Consider the following 13,760-nt stretch of genomic DNA (forward strand, 5'->3'; position numbering starts at 1 on the left):
CGTGCGGTTTTTTTTTCTTGCAAGATACACTAAAGCAGCGTGTCACCGAGCCAAAGTTGCATGTTGCAGCCACAGAAATGCAATTGACCACGATCAGTGTTACTTTCCCAGAAATAAAGGATGGGACATTGTTTGTGGAAACATGGAAACGGTCTGGTCTCGCTCACAGCATCGATATCACCGCCAACCAGCTCTCCTGCAACCGGCGCGCCCACCGGTGCTTTGTCTGTTACTCAGTCGCACTGCAGGAGAACCTTCGCTGCACTGACTGCAGCGGTTCAAGGAGGCGGCTCACCACCACCTTCTCAAGGGCAATTAGAGATGGGCAATAAATGCTGGCCTCGCCAGCGACGCCCACATCCCATGAACAAATAAAGAAAAAACATTCTGAGCGTGCCGACGCTGATGTCAGGTTTTGATCGTTGATGTCAGATTTTGATCCCTGATCTGCAGTAACTGGGAGCGCTTTAAATGGCTCCGACCTCTAAATTTCACCCACAACATCAGAGTACCTGTTCCAGGGGGACATGCCGACTCAGCTGCGTCTTGTCCGCCTGTATGGTCAGTCCTTTCTTCGCCTCCAATTCCGTTTCCCAAAGCGTATCAGCAGATTCACAAAGCTGTTTGTCATTTCGGTTCCTTTCGATTTGTCCAGCTCCCGACTGGCAATAATTTGCAAACCTGGTTGCAACCCTCCGCCTTGCATCGTGTCCAGGGATGGGTTATGTGGAGAGACTGGAGAAGCTGGGGTTATTCTCCTTAGAGCAAAAAAAGGTTAAGGGGAGATTTAATAGAGGTGTTAAAATTTATGAGGGGATTTTGATAGAATGGATGTGGAGAAGCTGTTTCCATTGGCAGCAGGGTCGATAACCAGAGGACACAACCTGCATTCATATAGCGCCTTTAACGTCGTATAACGTCACAAGGTGCTTCACAGGAGCGTTATTAAACAAAACTTGACACTAAGCCACAGATGGAGATATTGGGACAGGTGACCAAAAGCTTAGTCGAAGAGATAGGTTTTAAGGTATGTGTTGAAGGAGAGAGAGGCGGAGAGGTTTAAGGATGGAATTCCAGAGCTTAGGGCCTAGGCAGCTGAAGGCACAGCCGCTAATGGTGGAGCGATTAAAATCGGGGATGCGCAAGAGGCCAGAATTGGAGGAGCACAGAGATTTTTTTAATTCGTTCATGGGATGTGGGCGTCGCTGGCGAGGCCGGCATTTATTACCCATCCCTAATTGCCCTTGAGAAGGTGGTGGTGAGCCGCCTTCTTGAACTGCTGCAGTCCGTGTGGTGACGGTTCTCCCACAGTGCTGTTAGGAAGGGAGTTCCAGGGTTTTGACCCAGCGACGATGAAGGAACGGCGATATATTTCCAAGTCGGGATGGTGTGTGATTTGGAGGGGAACGTGCAGGTGGTGTTGTTCCCATGTGCCTGCTGCCCTTTTCCTTCTAGGTGGTTGAGGTCGCGTGTTTGGGAGGTGCTGTCGAAGAAGCCTTATCGAGTTGCTGCAGCTGCAGTGCATCCTGTGGATGGTGCACACTGCAGCCACAGTGCGCCAGTGGTAAAGGGAGTGAATGTTTAGGCTGGTGGATATGGTGCTGATCAAGCGGGCTGCTTTGTCTTGGATGGTGTCGAGCTTCTTGAGTGTTGTTGGAGCTGCACTCATCCAGGCAAGTGGAGAGTATTCCATCACACTCCTGAGTTGTGCCTTGTAGATGGTGGAAAGGCTTTGGGGAGTCAGGAGGTGAGTCATTCGCCGCAGCATACCCAGCCTCTGACCTGCTCTTGTAGCCATATGATCTCGATGGGTTGTCGGGCTGCAGCCGGTTACAGAGATAGCGAGGGGGCGAGGGCCATGGTGGGATTTGAAAGAAAGGATGAGAATTTTAAAATCGAGGCGTTCCCGGACAGGGGTTTGACTGGAGCGTCACACCGTCCCCTCCCGTGTTTACTTCCACAAACGTACATTGGGACAGGGCTTGGGCGGATTTTTCTGTGTCTCACCCGGGGCCGCTGAGTCTCCTGCAGTCCCCCCGATCACCAACTCACCCAGTTTGTAAATTTAAACCGGAACAAGTGCTTCGCAAAGGGCAAGAGATGAAGGCAAGGCTGGAACCTCTGACAAAAATAAATCTCTTGCCCACCAGCGAGGTTGGTGTAGCTGAATCGCTCACTCTTCTTTTAAAGTTTTGACATTCATTGGACGCCACGCGGCACCTACAGACTTGTCACTTGCACTCACAGTGAAGCGGAGGGCCGTTTTCACTCGCACGCCAGCAATTATGATATCAAGAAAAAGGTGGTGGAGAAATTCTCCATTTCAGCGAAAATGGAGCGCTGGGGTCCGCTCATGAGTGCAGCGTAAAAGTTGCAACTCGCACCCACGGTCGTCAGGTGAATGCCTCTCCCGACTGAGCTCGCCAAGCCTGAGGAAACTGCTACTTCCTTGTCTGTTGTTGCAGCGAGCCGGCTGTTGGCTCCGCTCCAAGGGTTCAGTGCAAACCATGAAACAGGTTCTCCTGAATTCCATGGTGTGGAAGGCAATCGAGTAACAAGTCGAGCAATGCATTCCGCTCAATCATTGATCATTCCATTCAGATCTTCTGCTTTTCAGCTGCACTTCCCCCCAAACATTGCAATTAATTTTGCTCAGTATTTGTTTCGCTTGTTTAATATTTTGTTCGCCGGCTTTGCCAGATTAACATTTCATGTCAATTATCAATGACAGGGAGCAATGAAGATCACTTGTAAAATTCCCTCGGGCCCATCAATGTGTCAGAATCAAGCACCCGGGTGTTTAAGCACCAACCAACTGAACTAAGACGGTTCACTCACTTGCCCCAACACCTGCTGTGCCTTAACTTGCTCACCGCTACCAGTAGTTTATTTTTTAAATGACGCTTCCCTCCCTGACACCGCAGAATAATAGTGACTTTGACACGCAGCTTTTTGATCTGGTAGTTAGATGCGCTATCGTTGCGCCACGAGGTTAACAAATAACATCCATTGTGTATGTTTATATACTTATTATATACTTAAATATATATGATTGATGCAGTGTTCCCTTGTGGTTGGGAACAGTTCATTGCACAAAAATAATTCAAGTCTGTGAGACATTTAATGTTTTTTTTAATCACCATTAATACGTTCTGTTGCACACTGAAGGAAATGCTAACTTGTTTGCCAAGTGACAATTAAAACGTTTATAAATCTTTGTGCTTTGCATGTTATGAACTTTTATCCCTTCCCGTTTTACATACTGTATTTTAGGAGTCTGCTTAAAAATGTTTAGTGCTTATTATACCAGGAATCTGGTGCAGCCGCTGTTAAATTTAAAAAGGTTTGTAGCCCCTTTCACGCTTGAAGAAACTCGACCCTGGAGGTTGATGGGGAGCAAGTCCCTCCAAAATGCTTCCCTCCGAGGGCAAATCGGGGACTTTCTGCGTGTAACTTTTCGGTCTCAGGTCTGAAGGAAGTGTCTCGGGAAAACATGAACTGCTGACTCTCTTCACGAACATTTCATCGATCGAAACTATACAAGTCACAGGGAAAAAATGTCAAATTCATTAAACTCCCGAATTAGCCCCAAAATCTATCAATCTCAGTTTTGAAATGTTCAATTGACCCCCAGCCTCAACAGACTTTTGTGGGAGAGTGTTCCCGATTCCCACTCCCCTTTGTGTGAAGAAGTGCTTCCTGACATCACCCCTGAACGGCCTAGCTCTAATTTTAAGGTGACACCCCCTTGTTCCGGACTCTCCCGACCAGAGGAAATAATCTCTATCTGCCCTCTCAAATCCTTTAATCATCTTAACACCTCAATTAGATCACCCCTTAATATTATATTCTGAAGGGAATGCAAGTCCAGTCTATGCTGGGTCCGCTGTTATTTGTTATTTATATTAATGATTTGGATGAGAATTTAGGAGGCATGGTTAGTAAGTTTGCAGATGACACCAAGATTGGTGGCATTGTGGACAGTGAAGAAGGTTATCTAGGATTGCAACGGGATCTTGATAAATTGGGCCAGTGGGCCGATGAATGGCAGATGGAGTTTAATTTAGAGAAATGTGAGGTGATGCATTTTGGTAGATCGAATCAGGCCAGGACCTACTCCGTTAATGGTAGGGCGTTGGGGAGAGTTATAGAACAAAGAGATCTGGGAGTACAGATTCATAGCTCCTTGAAAGTGGAGTCACAGGTGGATAGGGTGGTGAAGAAGGCATTCAGCATGCTTGGTTTCATTGGTCAGAACATTGAAAGCAGGAGTTGGGATGTCTTGTTGAAGTTGTACAGGGCATTGGTGAGGCCACACTTGGAGTACTGTGTACAGTTCTGGTCACCCTATTATAGAAAGGATATTATTAAACTAGAAAGAGTGCAGAAAAGATTTACTAGGATGCTACCGGGACATGATGGTTTGACTTACAGTGAGAGGTTAGACAGACTGGGACTTTTTTCCCTGGAGAGTAGGAGGTTAAGGGGTGAGCTTATAGAAGTCTATAAAATAATGAGGGGCATAGATAAGGTCGATAGTCAAAATCTTTTCCCAAAGGTAGGGGAGTCTATAACGAGGGGGCATAGATTTAAGGTGAGAGGGGAGAGATACAAAAGGGTCCAGAGGGGCAATTTTTTCACTCAAAGGGTGGTGAGTGTCTGGAACGAGCTGCCAGAGGCAGTAGTAGAGGCGGGTACAATTTTGTCTTTTAAAAAGCATTTGGACAGTTACATGGGTAAGATGGGTATAGAGGGATATGGGCCAAGTGCAGGCAATTGGGACTAGCTTAGTGGTATAAACTGGGCGACATGGACATGTTGGGCCGAAGGGCCTGTTTCCATGTTGTAACTTCTATGATTCTATGCAACCTGTCCTCATAATTGCTTATCAAGGATAGCCACCAAAAAGGGGTTTACAATGACTGGCTCTTGAGTGCACTGGTTGTTATTAGTGGGCTCCTTGGTCTAGCGGTATGATTCTTGCTTTGGGATTATTAATACAAATCTGTAAAAGGTCACGGGTTCAAATCCCAGAAAAGCCTTTATTTCACTTTTGATCTTGAACTTCCACAGAGAGAAAAGTACCCAAATCACCCACATGAATGAAACAATTCCTCTGTTTCATACCATTGACGAACACAACTGCCCAGCTTGGTTCTGAGGAAAGGTCATTGACCTGAAACATTAACTCTGTTTCTCTCCCCACAGATGCTGCCTGACCTGCTGAGGGTTTCCAGCATTTTCTCTGTTATCAGAGTATCACTTCCCTCATCACCTAACTACACTCCTCCACTAGATGTCGCCTTGTGGTGCAAACAGGCTCCTTCCGCACAGCCAGGTGTTCTGCTTTAGGCATTAATTATAACGATAACTTTTGAACTTGTTCGTTAAAACATATGGCCTTGCCCATTGACCAGAGAGCAGAATGGTGTTTATCTCTCACCAGTACAGCCCTTTCCAGCTGAGTCAGCTTGGAATGATACGTAGCAATCATACAGATGTCACACCTCTCCTGCTTCCCTGTGAAGCTGGTAAGACGAATAGCACACAATGCTGTCTGACACACATACACACCAGCTCTGAATGATTTAAAGGCCTTGTTATGATTGTCAGAGAATTGTTTATATCAAAAGGATAAATAAACTTATTAGTATAATGATATCAGCTGCAATCCAAGAGTTTCTGGACTTCAGAAGCTACTCGTCTCTATATTAAACATATGCATGCATATAGAATGAAGCAAATCTGTCTTATGATTGTAGTGTCATTCTCCCAACAGAGATTTATACTTCCTTATTTAAGAGGCAAAAGCTAAAGGTTAATATTACTTTAATATAAAGAATATATCTTTCCTTACAATACAGATACCCCAAACTAATATAACACCTCAAAGTGATGCAGCTTCTCAAACTAAAACAGCATCTCAAACTAATACAGTACCTCAAACGGATAGAAAATCTGAAACTACTATAATATCTCAAGCTAATACATCATCTGAAACTAATAAAGTACCTCAAACTAATACAGTACCTCAAACAAATACAACACCTTAAGCTAATGCAGTACCTCAAACTGATACAGAACCTGAAACTAATATAATACCTCAAACTAATACAGCATCTCAATCTAATACAGTATCTCAAACTAATAAAGAACTTCAACTAATACAGCACCTCAAACTAATAGAGCACCTCAAACTGATACAGCACCTCAAACTAATACAGCACCTCAAACTGATACAGCACCTCAAACTGATACATCACCAAAAGCTAATACAGTACCTCAAACTAATATAGTACCTCAAATTAGTACGGCATATTAAACTAATACAGCACCTCAAACTAACGCAACACCTCAAATTAATACTGTACCTCGAATTAATACAGTACCTCAAACAAATACAGTACCTCAAACAAATACAGTACCTCAAACTAATACAGTACCTCAAACTAATACAGTACCTCAAGCTAATACAGTATCTCGAATTAATACAGTACCTGAAACAAATACAGCACCTCAAACTAATAGTGTTCCTCAAACAAATACAGCACCTCAAACTAATCGTGTTCCTCAAACTAATCCAGCACCTCAAACGAATACAGTACCTCAAAACTAATCATTAACTGAAATGTCAAAATCCGAACAGGACAAGCAGGTTGACCTTGACAGGTGGCGGTTCTGTTAAGAGGATATTAAGCTGCAGGAGAAAGTCCCGTTCAGGAACTGCAGTTGTATTCATTTAATTTCGAGTCTTTTCTCAACATTTGAGCAGAGAAACACGTGGTACGTAATATCACCGCTGGGCCTTCCATGGTCGGCCTAATTCAGTACAACATTCCCAGTCCATTTCGCCTGAAGCTCATCACCAGATGCCTTTCAAGTAACCTTTGCTGATTTGTTGCATTTCAGTTTTGGGTTTAAATAGAGTTGTTTGTTTACCAGCATAGCTTTATTGTGCCGAGGGGTATTTGAGTTTGTACCGGGAAATTTGTAGCTGCCCATTGCTAATTGATCTTCAATTGATTCAATACATTTCAATTAAACTATCACAAAAAGACGGACTATTCCTGCACCCACTCCCCCCCCCCCGCCCCCAATGTTCCAACTTACTCCACTTCTCCATTGCTACTGCTGCCAATCTCTAACTCTTTCTCGAATTATAAATCTGTCTATCGTGCTCTCTTTCTACTATTTTTATGTTTCTTTATCTCTTTCAACTATATCCATTGTTATTTTCACCTTATTAAAAATCAATATAAATCTCCTTCGACCGATTCGTATGTATCGTTGTCTCTGCACTGCTTTAAATGTATTTTTCTATCTATCTATCTATCTATTCATCTATCTCACTATTCGTCTATCTATATATCTCTATATCCGTCTATCCATCAATCCATCTATCTCTCTACCTATCTATCTATCTTTCTATCTACATATCTCTCTATCCATCTATCTATCGATCTCTCTATCCATCTATCTATTTATAAAGCTATCTATCCATCCACCTTTATCTCCCTATCTCTCGATATCAGTTTCTCCCTCCACCTGTTTATTCCTCTGTTGTTGTTTCTATATCGCTTTCTGTCTCTCCTCCTTCATTACTCAAGTTTATCAAATAGCTTTCTAATCTTTATCAAAAAAATGCAATATTAAAGCATGAGCATGAGGTAAATGAGCAAATTACAAGGTGGGGTGGACTCAGTATGTTGGTCTGTGAAGACGTCACCGAGCCCTCTTCCTTCTTCAGGCTGCTGATCACAGAAGTCTCCCTGAGCAGCTTCTGGAAGAAGAAGCGCGAGCACTTCTCGTCCTGCTCCACGGAGCGGACTCTGGAGCGAAAGATAATTTTTGAGGCCCCTTTAACTGGATGGATCACACCGTGATATCACATGGTGAGGCCCCTTTAACTGGACGGTTTACAGCATGAGATCACAGGATGAGGCCCCCTGAACTGGACGGTTCACACCGTGAGATCACAGCATGAGGCCCCTTTAACTGGACGGTTCATCCCGTGAGATACGGTCTGTATTGTACTGTATTGCTTCGAAATTGTGAAATTTAGTTTTAACTCTGTGTATTCTTAAATTGTATGCAGTAATGTATGTTTTGTAATGAAACAATTTCGCAGAAACTTTCGAATCAAACGGGAATCGAGCCTCCACACGTTATCCATTGCTTCACTGGCCCAGTTTTCAAAAAGCATGCGGTAACTCACACTTCTACAACGCTGGAGAATGCGCAGTTACCGAGTCAGTCTCGGTCATGCCCACGCGATTCCGCGAGTCTGGAAGTGTCAAAAGGTGCACGGTGAACAATCACCAAAGAGAGAGACATGAGCTGCTTCCTTTCGATCGCTCAGCTTGTAGAGCGGAGGACTATAGTACAATTAACAGATCAAAGTTTGCTGGTTCCAAGTAATAAACGTGCTTTTGGAGTAAGTAGCTCAAGGCCATTCTCTTAACTTTACAGGCAGCCTACGGCTTAACATGTTGGCGCTGAGGCACAGGAGAGCACTTTTCCTTTGTCAAACCTTCAAGCTTTCTGTGCCTGTCAGAACACGGCTGTTTTGTTCGAGCATTTGCCTCTGCTCACCAGCAGGGAGAGCCTTTGAGCAACAACACTTCAAACCGCTTTCAGGCAAAAATGTCTTCGATCAGACAGACAGGGCTCTCGCTGCTCCCTCAAGCTCGGGGCTGCTGTTCCTTTCCTGTGATCTCGTCCACCTTCCGCAGGCTCGGGCTCTTCTCAGCATCATTCACGATTACTGTGGCTTCCCGTTCTGCTGTTGCTCACTCGCTGATGCTCGATACCACCGATTGGAGCAAAGTATTGATTATCGTCAGGGAGGGGGCCAACCCAAGGCGAGATTTCTCTGCTGATCGTGGAGCTGCTTGGAGGCGAGTGCAAAACAACTACTGTGAAGGGCATTGAATAAAGTGGGCAGTAGCAACATGGATACAGAATCGGCAAAGGGACAGGAAACAGAGTAGTGGTGAACGGTTGTTTTTCGGAATGGAGGGAGGTGGACAGTGGTGTTCCCCAGGGGTCAGTGCTGTGACCACTGTTTTTCTTCATATATATTAATGACTTGGACTGGGGCGCACAGGACACAACTTCAAAATTTGCAGATGACACCAAACTTGGAAGGGTGATGAACAGTGAGGAGGATCGTGATAGACTTCAAGAGAAAAAATACAGACTGGTTGCATGGGCGGACACATGGCAAATGACACTTAACGAAGAAAAATGAGAATTGATGCATTTCGGTAGGAAGAACGAGGAGAGGCAATATAAACCAGAGGGCACAATTCTAACAGTGATACAGGAACAGAGAGATCTGGGGGTATATGTGCACATATCATTGAAAGTGGCAGGGCAGGTTGAGAAAGCGGTTAAAAAAGCATACGGGATCCTGGGCTTTATAAATAGAGGCATAGAGTACTAAAGTATGGAAGTCACGATGAACCTTTATAAAACACTGGTTCAGCCACAACTGGAGTATGATGTCCACTTCTGGGCGCCGCACTTTCCGAAAGATGTGAAGGCATTAAAGAGGGTGCAGAAGAGATTTAATAGAATGATTCCAGGGAAGAGGGACTTTAGTTACGTGGATGGACTGGAGAAGCTGGGATTGTTCTTCTGGGAATAGAGACGGTTGCGAGGAGATTTGATAGAGATTTTCAAAACCATGAAGTGTTTAGACAGAGTATATAGCGAGTAATCGTTCCCATTTGCAGAAGGGAGAAGGACCAGAGGACATAGATTTAAGGTGATTGGCAAAAGAACCAAAGACGACATGAGGAAAAACGATGGGGCGGGGGAGTGGGACCAGCTGGATTGCTCTTGCATGGAGCTGGTGTGGACTCGAATGGCCAAATGGCCTCCTTCCGTGCTGCAACCTTTCCATGATTCTGGTCGAGTGCTCGCTGAGTATGTGAGAGATAGCAGATTCGATTCTTGCATTCTCGACTCACCTTTTGACTTGGGTCAATTGTCCAGAAACAAAAGTGGCGTCAGTTTTCAGCGAGCCCATGGTCCATGTACTTCTTAAGCTTCACTGCGTGCTACGGTACAGAGAGGTCAAGGGGCAGCAAATCTTTTTGTGTGCTGCAAGAAGCAAAATTTCTTGATTTTGGTCTTGAGCAAAGATGGGAAAAAATAGCATAATGATGCCTTCTCTGAGGATTGAACTCAGGACCTTCAGATTGTGAGACTGACGCGCTGCCAACTGCGCTAAGAAGGCACTTGATGCATAATTATCCAGGCAGCTCTATCAAGTAGGACAGTTTGCAAGGTGTAAAATCATAAAATAATCGGCAGTTTGCAAAAACTCTCCATTTAGGTGGAAATCGAACCAACAATCTTCTGAATTTTGGTCAGACACGTTCCCCATTGCTCGACTGGCCAAAGGTGTGTCGAGTAAGTCGGAGCTCACACTCTCACAGCGCTGCGGTATGAGCAGGGACCGAGTCAGTCTCGGTCATGCCCACGCGATTCCACGAGTCCGGGAGTGTCAAAAGGCGCACGGTGAACAATCACCAAAGAGAGGGACCTTTGCTGCTTCCCTTCGATAGCTCAGCTGGTAGTGTGTAAAACTTGTAGAGATTAAAACTTGAAAGCACAATCACTCTTAAATCGTTGGTTTAATTCTGGCTCAAAATAACGAACGTGCTTTTGGAGTAAGCGGTATTGAGCTCAAGGCCGCTTTCTTAACTTTACAGACTGCTTACTGCTTAAAATGTTGGCGCTTTTCCTTTCTCAAACCTGAAAGCTTTCTGTGTCTGTCCGAACACGCCTGTTTTGCTCGAGCATTGGCCTCTGCTCACCAGCAGGGAGCGCCTTTGAGCAACAACACGTCAAACCGGACTCACTTTCAGGCAAAAAAGGCTTCTGTCAGACTTTCGGACAGGTCTCTCGCTGCTCAAAGGAGTGCGGTTGAGCGGCAATTTTATTTTATTTTCAAAATATACTTTATTTCATAATATTTAATGATACATACAGTTCAGGGTTAAAGTTCGCAAATTCAATTCAAAACAACACACTATGATCCCATTAATCCAATACAAAACACAGCACATGTGTTATAATACATTCTGTATAATAAAAGGAGGGATGGCTTCACACAGTAGCCTTTCGACATCGAGCCCTTGCGGCGGCCGCACCTCGCTTCAGTGAGTCCCACAGCACAATCTCCTGAACCTTGGGATGTGCCAGTCGGCAAAACTCGGTCGTGGACAGCTCCTTCAGCTGGAAGATGGCAGGTTTCGGGCTGACCAACGGGCCTCCTTCACAGAGTTGATGGTCTTCCAGCAGCAGTTGATATCTGTCTCGGTGTGCGTCGCAGGGAACAGCCCGTAGAGCACAGAGTCCTGTGTTACCGAGGGTTGGGGGTGAACTGGGACAGATACCAACGCATCTCTCTCCACACATTCTGCGTGAAGGTCTGGGGGAGGCCTTTGTTGGTCCCCTTTGGGGGAGGCCTCGATCGGTCCCATTTAGGGGAGGAGACCTTGGCCGGCCCCCTCTCGCGGAGGCAATGGGCACCCAAGAGTTATCCCAGAGTGGCAGTCTTTATATTGAGACCACCACCACAACAACTACTACAACAAAAACAATAACTTCTCTTTATAATGTATGTAATATATATATGTATTTACATACGGCCAACACGGCGGCATCTTGGACAAATTGGCAGAAAGTACGGCGGCCAACTTGGACAAAATGGCGGCAAGTACCGCGCAGAGTGTCCCCAGTGACAGTGAGCGCAAAGTACACCCAGTCACCTCGATGTGATCCCAGACTGCACCCCGGATCCCACAGTGCACCCAATCACCACAGAATGATCAAAGAGTTCACCCAGAGATCCCAGCTTGTACCCAGTGACCACAGAGGGATCGCAGAGTGGCAGTCTTTATATTTAGACCACCACCACATAAATTACAACTACAAAACCAACAACGTGTCTTTATAATATGCATAATATATAAATCTATTGAATCACGGCCAACATGGAGGCATTTTGGACTGAGTAGCTGTAAGTGCGGTGGTCATCTTGGAAAAATGGCGGCAAGTATTGCGCACAGAGTGCTCAATGAGCACACAGTGACCCCAGAATGCCCCAGCTACCCCACAGTGACCCCAGAGTGCACGCAGATCACACCAGAGTGATTCGAAAGTGCATTCAGTGAACCCAGAGTGCACGCAGCCAACCCTGAGTGATCCCAGAGTGCACCCAATCACAGCAGAGTACAGCCAGTCATCCCAGAGTGAACCTTGGCTGCACCCAGGGATCCCGAAGTGCACGCAGTCACCCCAAAGTGATCCCAGAGTGCAACCAGGAATCCCAGAGTGGCAGTCTTTATATTTAGACCACCACCACAAGTACTGCTACAACAACAACAACTTGTATTTATAATATATATCTACGATATATATGTATTTAAACAAGGCCAGCATGGTGGCATCTTCGACAAAAAGGCAGCAAGTACGGCGGCCAACCTCGACAAAATAGCGGCAAGTATGGCAGACATCATGGACGAAATGTCGGCAAGTACCGTGCAGAGTGTCCCCAGTGATCCCACAGCGACACCAGAATATCCCAGTAACCCTACAATGACCCCGGAATGCACCCAGTCACCCCAGAGAGATCCCAAGTGGCAGTCTTTGCATTTAGACCACCTCCACAACAACTACTACAGCAACAACAACTACTCGTATTTATAATAGATGTAATATATATGTTATGTATGTGTATATTTACACAAGGACCAGCCTGGCAGGAAGAACGGCGGCCATCTCGCACAAAATGGCGGGAAGTACCGCGCAGAGTGTCCCGAATGATCCCAATGAACAGAGTGACACAAGAGTGCAACCTATCACTTCTAAGTGATCCCAGATTTCACCCTGGGATCCCAGAATGCACCCAATCACCCCAGAGTGATCGCAGTGTGCACCCTCGGTTCCCAGAGTGCACCCACTGATCCGAAAGTTCACTCAGTCAACCCAGAGTGATCCGGAGTGCACCCAGGGAGTTCACCCACGGATCACAGAGTGCACCCAGTTACCCCAGAGTGACCTCAGAGTATTTACACACGGCCGTCATGGCGGCACGTACGGCAGCCATCGTGGGCAAGAAGGCGTCAAATACAGCGCCCATGTTGGACAAAATTGAGGCGAATACGGCAGCCATCTTGGTCGAAATAGAGGCAAGTACCGCGCAGAGTGTCCCGACTAATCCCACAGTGACCCCAGAATGTCCCAGTGACCCCAGAGTTAACCCAGAGTCGCACCCAGTGATCCCTGAGCGCACCCAGGGATCCCAGAGTACACCCAGTCACTCCAGAGTGACCCCAGAGTGCACCCAAGGATCTTAGGGTGTACCCGATCTCCCCAGAGTGAATCCAGAGTGCACCCAGGGATCACAGAGTGCACGCAGTCATCCTAGAGTGACCCCAGAGTATTACACATGGCCAACATGGCGTCAAATTCGACAACCATCTTGGACAAGATGGCGTCAAGTACAGCGACCATCTTGGACAAAATGGCAGCAAGTACGCATCCTTCTTGGATAAAATGCCGTAAGTATGGCGGCTATCTTGGACAACATGGCAGCAAGCGCGGCAGCCATCTTGGACAAAATGGCGGCAAATACCGCGCACAGTGGTACCACAGTGACACCACAATGTCCCATTGACCCCAGAATTAAACTAGAGTCGCACCCAGTGATCCCAGAGTGATCCAAGAATGTCCCAGGGACCCCA

General features: G+C 45.9%; 1 non-coding gene across 1 annotated transcript; it reads right to left on the bottom strand.

Annotated features, from left to right (window-relative positions):
• Nucleotides 1–10,170: 10,170 nt before the first annotated feature.
• On the bottom strand, nucleotides 10,171–10,243 carry trnav-cac (transfer RNA valine (anticodon CAC)). The gene has a single exon. It is a non-coding gene; the product is annotated as a tRNA-Val (tRNA).
• Between the last annotated feature and the right edge of the window lie 3,517 nt (nucleotides 10,244–13,760).

The sequence above is a fragment of the Heptranchias perlo genome, unplaced genomic scaffold (assembly GCF_035084215.1).
Source record: "Heptranchias perlo isolate sHepPer1 unplaced genomic scaffold, sHepPer1.hap1 HAP1_SCAFFOLD_55, whole genome shotgun sequence".
In the NCBI taxonomy this organism is placed as follows: domain Eukaryota; kingdom Metazoa; phylum Chordata; class Chondrichthyes; order Hexanchiformes; family Hexanchidae; genus Heptranchias; species Heptranchias perlo.